This window comes from Dasypus novemcinctus, chromosome 2 (assembly GCF_030445035.2).
Source record: "Dasypus novemcinctus isolate mDasNov1 chromosome 2, mDasNov1.1.hap2, whole genome shotgun sequence".
In the NCBI taxonomy this organism is placed as follows: domain Eukaryota; kingdom Metazoa; phylum Chordata; class Mammalia; order Cingulata; family Dasypodidae; genus Dasypus; species Dasypus novemcinctus.
In genome coordinates this window covers 95,547,206-95,558,612 of record NC_080674.1, presented here as the reverse complement: position 1 = coordinate 95,558,612, position 11,407 = coordinate 95,547,206, and the positions used below count along the sequence as shown (strand labels likewise).

The 11,407-nt window shown below is 35.4% G+C and overlaps 1 pseudogene; it reads right to left on the bottom strand.

Annotated features, from left to right (window-relative positions):
- Positions 1-483: 483 nt before the first annotated feature.
- Positions 484-11,407, bottom strand: part of LOC101440232 (serine/arginine-rich splicing factor 7 pseudogene) — a 62,831-nt pseudogene continuing 51,907 nt past the window's right edge.

Sequence of the window (11,407 nt, the reverse complement as noted above, 5' to 3'; positions counted from 1 at the left end):
CACTAATGTGACAACATCTATTAATTCCAACTCTAAAAAGTTCTTAATTTAGGACTTGTCATTATGCGTTCATGCTATTATGGGGAACTCAACATCAGATTATTTTACCCAAACCAAGTAAGGCAAAATGAAACTTACATATTTCCCTAGGATGGTGGCCAAGTGTGTATGTATAGAATAGTTAATGATGTTCAAGACTTAACCAACACCACTAACTTTGTATTTCTATATGAAGATGGTTTACAACAATTCATGAGTTTGATCCCTGAAGTTTTTCCAGTCGAAAAGTATTAATATAGAGCACAAATTGAAAATCTAATTAGAAACATGTTATTTAAATGTGCCAAATAAAAACCCAGATCATAGGACATTAATATATTCAACAAAAATTTACCTTACTGCTGTGAATTTACAGAGCATAATAATCCACATCTACTTTGATTAGTTTGTTGAAATACCACTCCTAGGTTGTACCTTACATATAGCACAAATCCCCTATGATAATGTAAACAAAATAACTTTCTCCTAAAAGATGAACTTGAGAACTTCAGTCTATTCTTTCAGTACTTGCACTTCTGTGTGGACTTTCTGATGGGGAACCACTTCTTTTTGGAGATGGTCATCTGGACTTTGATCGGAGGCTCCTTGGTGGTGAAATAGACCTGGATCTTGACCTTGACCTTGACAGAGATGGGAAATACCTCAATCCTTTTATAGAACCAGACCTAGGTCTTCTGAATGAAGCAGAACTCAATCTATGAAGAGACGACACAGATCTTGATCACCAGGGAGATGCTGATCTTGACCTCCCTCCTCTGCTCCTGCTGCTGGAGCAAGATTCCTCTGGATCTTAAATGCAGATCTAGTCAGCAACCTGCTCCTTCTCTGCCTGCTATAGCAATGACAATCATAAACATAATGTCCCTTTCACCACGCTTATAGCATCTATCATTGGCATCAAAAGGACATCGGGCAGATGGTCTATCAAAACAAGATCTCACTCTTAAACCACATATCACCTTCCCATCTAGTACTTGCACTGCATCTTCTGCATCTCTAGGGTCTTCAAATTCCACAAAGACAAATCCTGGAGGACTTCTACAGTCCACACCGTTCATAAGGGACCATAATAACTGAAAGCCCTTTCTAATTCACCTTTGCTAGCACCAGTTCCCAGGTTCCTAACATACACCTTAGTCTCTCCTTCCTACTACCAGTACCACGTGACATGATTGACCTGTGTGCTCTGAACTTTCAACTTGTAATGCCCAGGTAATGACTGAAGAGCAAGCTGAACACACCCACACTCCTTAACAGTCCCAGAGGCACTACCCAGTTACATATTTTGAGTTACACATGCTTTTTCCTGAGGTCACCCTGACCAATATATTGAGTATCTTTATTCCAGCCTCCAAGAAGTCCTCAAAGTAACAAATACTTGTTCTGAATTGAGATAGGTACTATGATAGAAATATGTATAGAGTGATAGGTAGCATAATGATGGGAAAAAAGAATCTGTTTTAGGCAGTTGAGAAAGGATAACAAATCAGGTTATGTTGCTGTAGGGCTCTGAAGATTATTCCTTAGATAGAAAAGCAGATGCGGAGCATCCCATGGAGAGCTCCTGTCAGGACTTACTGTTATTACACTACCTCAAGTCGATATCATCTCACAAGAACTACAGTTACTCTTTCATTTTTTTTCTTCTCCAGTCCATTCTCCATCTAGAGGAATGATCTTTATAAAACATAAATGTCAATATATATGTGATTATAAATAAAAGTATTTCAAGGTTCTTTGCAGCTAAAATTTAGAGTGTATAGGAAGTCATGATAGGAACAATGATGCATATACTCCACATAAGAACTTTATTTTGTAGACACTATAAAATCATGGTAGGGTATAGAATCAAGGAGTGATGATCAGAGCTCTATTTCAGAAACTCTGGAAGCAGTGTGAAAAATAAACTGGAGGACGGAGAAAGTGAAGGAAGGAAAACTTATCAGGAGTGTCTTCTCACATGATGTGATTCCCAATGATCTTGTAGAAGAGATCTATTGTGAAAATTTTGAAGCTTTCACATATGTATACACTCATGAAACCCCTACCACAATCAAGATGATGGACTTATTCATCATCCCTAAAAGTTTCCTCATGACCTTTGGAATCCCTCTTTCTGAAACCATTCTTCCCTCCTCCCCCAAACTGTTCCAGGAAACTATTGATCTATTTTTAGTCACTATATGGTAGTTATTATTTCTTTTTATATCAATGGAATACAGCAGGTGATCTTTTTGCCTGGCATAATTATTTTGAAACTTATCTATGTTGTAGCATGTAACAATATTTCATTCATTTTTATGGGTAGTATTGCATATTGATATACCATAAATTCTTTTTCCATTCATTCACATGTTGATGAACATTTGAGTTGTTTCCATCTTGGGGCTTTTATAAATAAAGTTGCTATGAACATATGTGCTTGGCTTTGTGTACACGTACAGTCTCATTTCTCTCAAATTAATACCTATGAATCAGATGTGTCATATGGTAGGCTATATTTAACTTATTAAACTATCAAGATGCCTTCGAAAGTGATTGTTCCATTTTACATTCCCATCAGCAGTGTGTGAAAGTTCCTATACATTCTGGTCAACACTTAGTAAAATCTTGTCCCTTATTATCCTTCAGGGTCTCCATTACATTTATATTAGTTGACTTGAAGTTAATTCTTTTTTGTTGTAAGTTTAATTTTGGATAGTTTCTATTGTTATGGCTTCAATTTGGTGAATGTTTTCATTTTCAATGTATTATCTGTCATTAATCCCATTTGTTATATTTTTCAGTTATCACTTAACACAAGGTAGTTTTTATCCTGTAAGTCTGATTTGGATCTTCTTTATATATTTATATCTCTATCCAATTTTTTGAACATATGCAATACAGTTATAATAAACTGTCAATTTCATTGTCTGCTGAATTTAACATCTGCTGAAAGTTTTAGGTTGATTTCATTTAATTTAATTTTTCCCTCATTATGGCTCTTATTTTCCTGCTTCTTTGAATGTCTGGTAATTTTTGATTGGATGATAGGCATTGTTAATTTAACTTGATGGGTGCTGTCTATTTTTGTTTCTTATAAATATTTTTTAGTCTTTTTACTTAGAAAAAGATTGATCCTTTTGGATCTTACCATTAAACTTTATTAGGCAGAACCAAAATAATGCCCACTTTAGGGCTATTTTGCTTCATTACTGAATAAAGACCCTTCTAAATACTCTGTTTAATGCTTTGTGAATCTTGAACTTCTTGCAATCTGACTCTGTGGACATGCTGGGCACTGTTATCTCTCTTCCTCTTGGTTAGTTCCTTCCTCATCCTGTGTAGCTTCCTCAGATTTATGTGTTGCTCAGTACTCAACTGAATATTCATGGAAGACTCTCTGCAGATCTCTGGGGTTCTTTCTATGTTCAACTCTTTCTTTCCTGATACTCAGTCCTTCGAACTTGAGGTGCCTTCTTTTTCCTACCCTCTCAGCTTCATCTCCTCAACTCAGGGAGTCTGATGAGTTTCCCCTGGGTTCTTCATCCCTATGCCACAGGCCAGTAACTCTCTAAGGTAGTGAGCTGTGGCAATCAAAGAACTCAGCTCATCAGTTTCTTTTTGCTCAGGAAGCATTGTCCTTTGTTGTCTGATGTCCAGTACCTTGAAAACCATTATCCACTTTGTGTTGAATATGGTCCCTGTTACATTATCTTGGCCGGGAGATGAAATCCCTGTTTATATTAAATTTGCCGATTTTCCTTATTTAAGTATACCTTAAGCATTTTAGTCTTCTTGAAAAATTACTTCAGGTATTAGGGAAGGAAATTTAATAATGAAGGGTATCAATGGTACCAAGTTTAATTTCACAAAATTTTAGAAATGATAAAACATTGAAAAAGTATTTTAATGAAAATTTCTGGCATATTTTCAAAGATTTTATATTTTCTTTTTACAAAATTTGTGCCAAGTAATGACTGAAATATATTTAAGTAAGAAGAACTGTCTATACTATAGCCACCTATGTTGACTATATTCAATTTGAATATTATTAAACTATATACCTGACCTTGGTACTGTTATATTTTAGAACATGGTATAACAGATTCACCATTTCACACTCTGAAAGAGCCATCAGTATTTCTTAACACGTAAATAGAGCCATACTCACAAGGACAGAAGCTCTTAGGGAGATCAAATAGTCTAGATAAGAACAAAGCATTAATAAACATGAGATACTTTTTATCTCTGAGATCCTTTGGGTAAATTTTATAAATGACATCTTTTTTAGGTCTTCATTACTCTGATGCAGTTAATATACTTCATGTGGGTCACTCTTACCGTACGTCATTAATTTCTAATTTTCTACCATATTAATGAAATTCTACTTGATAGGGCAGGCTACCACGAATAGTGAAGAAATTGTCTTTGTCTTGTTTTCAAGAATATTAATATTTATCACAGTTCTGAATGCCTTCAACAATTCAGATTTATATTTATATATATATCAGAGCCAAGTAAAATATATATAATTACTTTCTTGAAGGAATCTGTGAACTAGACTAGAAGTCAAGTGGAACTTTCATTTTCTGACGTAAATCTCAAATTTCATATCTGTAAATTGGAAATGATAATCGTGCTTACCTAATGGGGCAATTGTAAGGATTAAATAAACTAATGTGACATTTTTTGTTAAGCACTTAGCACAAGATCTGGTTCATAATAAATTCTAAATAAGTATTAGCCATTATTGGGCACTATAGCAGATTGAAATAGCATATAATAGCTGACACTGAAAAGGCAGCCTTTGGTAGAGGTAGAGAGGAAGACTCTCTAGACAGACTTTTGCTGCTTACTAGTTGTGTGATTCTAGGCAGATTACTAGACTCCCTTTATCTCATATACCCACCTACAAAACAAGGCTATTAATAGTAGTGTTTCTTGAAAAATGCCTGAAAAGTAATGCGATCTATATATTTTTTATATTTTTAAAAATTAACTGATACAATTAATACCGAAAAGGCTTGCTGGAGGAGCATCATCTGATAATAATGACATCTGTTGGACTTGCTGGGGTCCAGTGCAGAGAAGGTATATATTTTTCCTTCAAGAGAAAGTCTGGGGTTGCAGCCAGCCTGATATAGAGGTCTCATGAACCAATGAGAGTCAGCAATGGGGTATATCTTGGGAAAGAAGACCCAAGAAAGATCAAGTGTCCTGCAGTCCTGAGGCAAAAGATGTACTATATTTATTTTGCTCCCAAGCATCCAGAGAAGTAGCTAAAAGAAAGCTGATTGGGACCAAAGGGACAGAATAGGCACATGATGGAATATCTCATCGGAGGCAATGGAAGAACCTCAGGAGAAAGCTGTAAATTTAGTGGAGTCCAAGGATAGGGTCCAAAGTCAAGGCTGGTTAAGCTATTTCCCTGATGCCAGTGCAAACAGGTGTCAATATCTCTTGGTATTGTGAAACAGATGGCTCTGGGTCAGGTAACTTCACCTGATACTACGAGCACACATAGGTCATCTCATGCCAATGAGTAAAAATAAAAGAAGGAAAGTTCCAGAGAAAAATGTGGGACAGTCAGATGGTATTTACTCTTTTACTGCTGTTTGAGACAACAAAAATTTGACTAAATTTCCTGGAGGTAGCTATGTTGTCTTCTACTCTTAGGCAAAATTTAAGTTCAATTTTGACAAAATGAAATTTGGAATTTTCAAATTTCTGAATTTAGGGTGATTGTGAGCTTTGTACTAATAATTTGTAAACTATTATTATGGATGCAGAAAATAATATGTGATAACTGTAAGTTTTGGAGCTCCTAGATGTATAGTCATGAGATATGAAGTCTAGTCATGATTTTGTTGCTTATTATAGCTTATAAATGGTGATAGCTTGAGGTAATCCTTTTACCTTAAGACTATTTTAATTTTTAAAATGGTAAAATGCAAGTTATAACACTTGCCCAATTTTCATAAAGCTTAACACTATCACAGGGAATTACTATGAACTATATAATGAACTTGGGGGCATCATGCAATGCATATTTATATCAAAATGAGCTCCTCCAGATGGGGTTTTGGAAGTCAACATAGTGATAAGTCTTAATCACTGAACTGTGAGGGACTATATACAGTCTTCAGAGTAAAAATAACCTGGCAAAGAATTCTAGAATTCCTAGCTCAGGTATTTACTCATTTTATGGCAATAAGAAATTATTTAACATTTTTGAGTCTCAACTTCCTCATCTGCAAAATGAGTTTGTGGTAAGGATTAAAATTCATGTCAGTTAAAGCCAGGACATAATAGGTCTTCACCGATAATATGTGTGTGCGTGTGTGTGTGTGTGTGTGTGATCTTCATAGCTTTCTGATAACTTTTATATGAATTAGGTCATTTTAATCTCAGCACAATCCTGAGATGTACTCAAAGCAAATGTTATTAGCCTCAATTTGCAAGTTAGAAATAAAAAGTTCAAAAAGATCAAGTGACTTTCACAAGAGCAAACAGGAAATAACAGAGCAGGAACTGAAACTCAGGTCTTCTAATAAGCAATCCAATTCTTCCTACTACAACATACACTGCAGTACATCTGTACCTTTAAACATATATTGTTTTAGTTTCCTAGGCTGCTCAAAGCATATATGATGAAATGGGTTGGTGTGAAACAATGGGAAATTATTAGCTTACATTTGGACTCCAGGAAAATGTCCACATTAACATCATTAAGGTAATGTTTTCTTCCTGAAGACTGGATGCCAGTCATCCTGGGTTCCTCTGCAACATGGCAAGGCACATGGTGGCATCTGCTGGTCTCTCCCTTCTCTTCTGAGTTGAGTTTTGTTGCTTTCAGCTTCTTATTCCCTTGGGGTTCTCTTTCTCCACCCACCCCCCAACCACCCCCCGCCCTGTCTCTCTCTCTCTGTATTCATTCCATTTATAAAAGACACCAGTAAGGATTAAGACCCATCCTGAATGAGGTGGGCCATACCTTAACTGAAGTAGTCTCATCAAAAATTCTACTTAAAATGAGTCCATACCTCAAGGGATGGATTAGCTTTAAAAATATAATCTTCTGGGGTCTGTATAGTTCTAAACCACCACAGACATGAAAAACCATTTTAAGTAAGAGTATTATCCAAAACCTGTGGATGAAAACTAAAAATGTCAGGGCAAATCCAGATACTAGGTTTATACCTCATATTTAGATATTGGAGTAAATCCCAGATTCAGTTATTGCTATTAATTTAATTTCTGCAGGTTTGATTTAATTTAGACATACCTTGCCTAGTTCTCAGTTTCCCTATAAAGGAATTTCCTAAAGTCTTAAGAAATGCTTTTATGAAGCAATTCAGTTATGATCATTCCTCCTCTTTTGCAATACTTGGAGAAAACAGAGCTCTTTGCATTGGCATTACAAATCAAGGGGTACTTAATTAAGCAGAAAGCCTTCTACTTTAGTGAGGCATAGTCTTGACATAGGTCTGCAGGGGGAAAAATAATGTATAAATAGGTCAAGAATATCACCCAACATTAGGCTGATTCATTTAGGATATTAGAGAAATTTCCTCTTTCCAAATTTCATTTATGAGATGTTTTCATTTCTTGGCTGCTAAATCAAATACCGTACAATCGGTTGGCTTAACACCAGGAATTTATTGGCTCACGTTTTCAGGGGTTAGAAGGTTTGATTTCCCTTGTGTTCAGTATCTTCTGGCTGACCAGCAATCTTTGGGGTTCCTTGGCTTTTCTGTCACAAGTGCACATGACAGCATCTTCTGCTTTCTATACTGAGTTCCTGTGACTTACAGCTTCTGGCTGCTCCCTGTGGCTTCTCTTTCGCTGTGCAATTTCCTTTGTTTATCAGGACTTCAGCCATATTGGATTAAGGCCCTCGTTCAGTCTGGGCATACCCTAACTAGCAACATCTTCAAAGGTCCCTTACAAATGGGCTCAATCCCACAGGACCAGGGGTTGGACCTGAACATGTCTTTCAGTGGTGACATGATTTAACTCCCAACATGAGATAACCCTAAACTGAGCTGCATTATGAGTTTGAGAGATCATGGCATTTTTAAAAAAGGTTGTTTTGTCCTCTGGCAACCTACATAGGCAAGGGGGAAAAAAGGAAAAACAACCAAAAACTTTTTTCAGCTAATTCTAGTGATGTTACACTTACTCTGTCATTCTGGTAATTCAAGTCCCCAAACCAGTTTGTGTTTGCCACTAAAGACTTCCTGGTTTTTTTTTGGTCTTAAATGATCAGATTAATAATTTAAGCCTATAGATACAGCCTATAGAAAGTTGCAGAGCTTCTAGATCCACACAGGCTGAGTCAGTAGTTATTACTGTTCTTGAAATTTTAAAGGAGGAAATGCCAATTTGAGGTATGCATTTCTTAAGACATAGGAGAACTGTTTCTCCTGTAGTTGTGCAATTCTGACCAGACCTGGCTGCATCTGCCTGGACTGTGGTGATGGCTTTTTTTCAGGATGGAGGGTCATCCCCCCGTTTATTTACCTTCCATTTCACTTAGTTTGTGTGGTGGGCATGGTGCCACTCTGACTTTTAACCCTAGTGGAGAGAGCGCACACGTTGACTGGGAACCTCTAGGGAAAAATGAGCTTTAATGACAACTTGAGTGTAAAATCTGGTCTCTGGAAGAAAGGTCACCACATCTGCATAGCCCCTGGAGTGAGGCTTAGAGCCTTGTCTGATTTCAAATCAAGAAGCATTTTTCTGTGTCTTAGGCTGCTTTAGTTTGAGGTACAGGGAGCACATGACAGAATCAGGGGAACTGAGTGATGTTGTGCATGTTTGACTGCACTCTGCATCCTAAGAGAAGACTTTGGAGAAACCCAATCAATACTACAAGCATGTCCTGGACAGCAGCAATGCTGTGTTCTTTCTGTTACAATAATGAATTGAAGTCTCCCAACAACAGGTATAATAAGCACTACTAAACCCTTGATATTCAATCACCTTTAATGGTAATATCTATCTAAAATTCACTCTCATCTGTGGTTTTACAATACACCATTGGTAACCTTTTATGGCTTCTTCTGCGCAAAAATGCAAAAACATCAAAAATGTCTCTCAGTGCCACATATTCAGTGCTTTCCTATATTAGCTAAAATGTTTTCCATTTTTTATTTAAAGTCCAGTGGAAGGCATTCAGACATTGTGCTCAAAATGAAGTGGTTTTTCCTGCAGTTTGAAATTATTTTTGCCGTTGCTGTTAGCCTGAAGTTCATATCTTCTGGTTGTGAAGTGATTTTGTGTTATCTAGATCCCCTAGAGTGAACTAATGTTTCACAAATAAAAAATGAAAAGTTATCAATTTTTCCACTTGCATTTTTTCTGATTACATTTTTTTAATTTAAAGCAGTTTTTGTTTTGTTTTTTGTTTTTTGCTGTAGAAGGAGGAGTACAGTAACAAATTATGACCAGGAGAAGTGAGCAAGTTTTTCTACCTTATTTTATTAATGGTAATGAGACAAGAAATTAGGGCTCATGGAAAATCCTGGAAATTCCACATCTTGGAGAGAATCCAGGCTTCTAATTCACAATATGTATATGATAACTACATTTCAACATACTTATTTCATTTGGTTTTCAATTTAAAGTTAAATATCAAGAAATTATTGTTTTTGGGTTAATTCAACATTTGAACAAAAATGTCTAATTAACCCAAGCTGTGTTACATAGTGGCATCAAATTCTATTAAGTTAGATTTTAAGATTTCAATATCATCTTTTATGGGTACTTCAAGTAAATGGGACAAATTTGACTAAAATATCACTTGGACAGGCAAACTAGTGGCTGGTATTAGAACTCTGGGTTTATTGGCCAAAATTACTTTTTTAGATTTATTTTTAGTTCCAATTTGTCCCAAAAACTTTGTAGGTACTTTCAGTGGATCTTTAAAAAAGTCAGTAAGTGATGTAAAATGCAAAACATGACAATAACAGCAAAAGTGCATAGCAGAACAAATATGGTTTACATTTCTTTTGCTATCATTATTCAGAATCAGGAAGAGTACAATCTATTTTCATCTAAATGTCAGGAAAAAATCACAATATTTAAGAAAGAAAAGGGGGTATTTTTGTGATATCATTTACAAATTTCAGCATTCTTGGAAATACTAATATTTGCATAGATTAAAATACAATGCATTTTTACATATCTTTAATTTTACGGTAAATATTTAACATAATAGGCTATAATTTTTTGGTCTTAAAAAAGTAGGCAAACTTCTATGTCTAAACAAATAAAAAGCTAAAAGGTCTATCAAAGCAAGAGTGGTAAAACTAAACTTAGCTTTTATAATAAAAATAGTGTCAAATTCAATTTCCCTTTCTACTACCAAGCAATTCTGAAATGTTTTGAAGTGGCACCAGGCTGCAGAGTAATACAATCTGCAAAATATCACCAATATTTTCATACATGTGGTAATGATTTTCCTCACACTTAAAAGTGGCCACAATTCCAACAATAAACATGATTGCTTTGAGAGAACATTAACTTTGACAGATTTGCTAGCCATTTTTAAAATTATGTTTAATGAGAGATCACTAACTTGTTTTAATACTTCAAATATTAATTTTGGGATGGGGGCAGTAATCACATAAATCCTTTTTGCCAAGGTGTGGGGATGCCATACTATACTAACAATTATTAATTCGAAATTTTTAGAATCCACATAATCTCTTTATAAAAGGTTACAATTCAGAAAGATAGCTTGTTCACACAATGACTTGAATGTGAAATACAGATTTTAAAGTAACTAGACTCAAAATAATAAGCGTACAAGTACTGGTAAAGCATGAAATATGTCTCAAATTATAAAGAAATCTTAATTCTATTAAAATTTGGAAACACATTACCAATTTATCTCAATATATTGTAAAAATAGATGAACTTGTACAATGACATTTGCGGTAGTGCACTGAAAGGATTTAGGAGAAAAAAAACCAGGTTGAGTATCATGACTAAATTCTTAGTTTATTTTTTAATTTTTTTAAAGAAGCTTTAGATGACATAAATGTTACATAGAAAATATAGGGGATTCCCATATACCATCGCCCCCCACATGCACTGTCCCACATTAACAACACCTTTCATTAGTGTGGTACACTTGTTACAATTGATGAGCACATATTGAAGTTTTGCTACTAACCACGGTTTATAGTTCACACTATAGTTTCACTTTGCACTACACAATTTTATAGGTTTTGACAAAATGTATAATGGCCTGGATCTGTCACTGCAATGTCATTCAGGACAATTCCAATGTTCCCAAAATGCCTCATGTTATACCTATTCCTCCATCTCTCTCCCCTCAGAATCTATGTTGGTCACT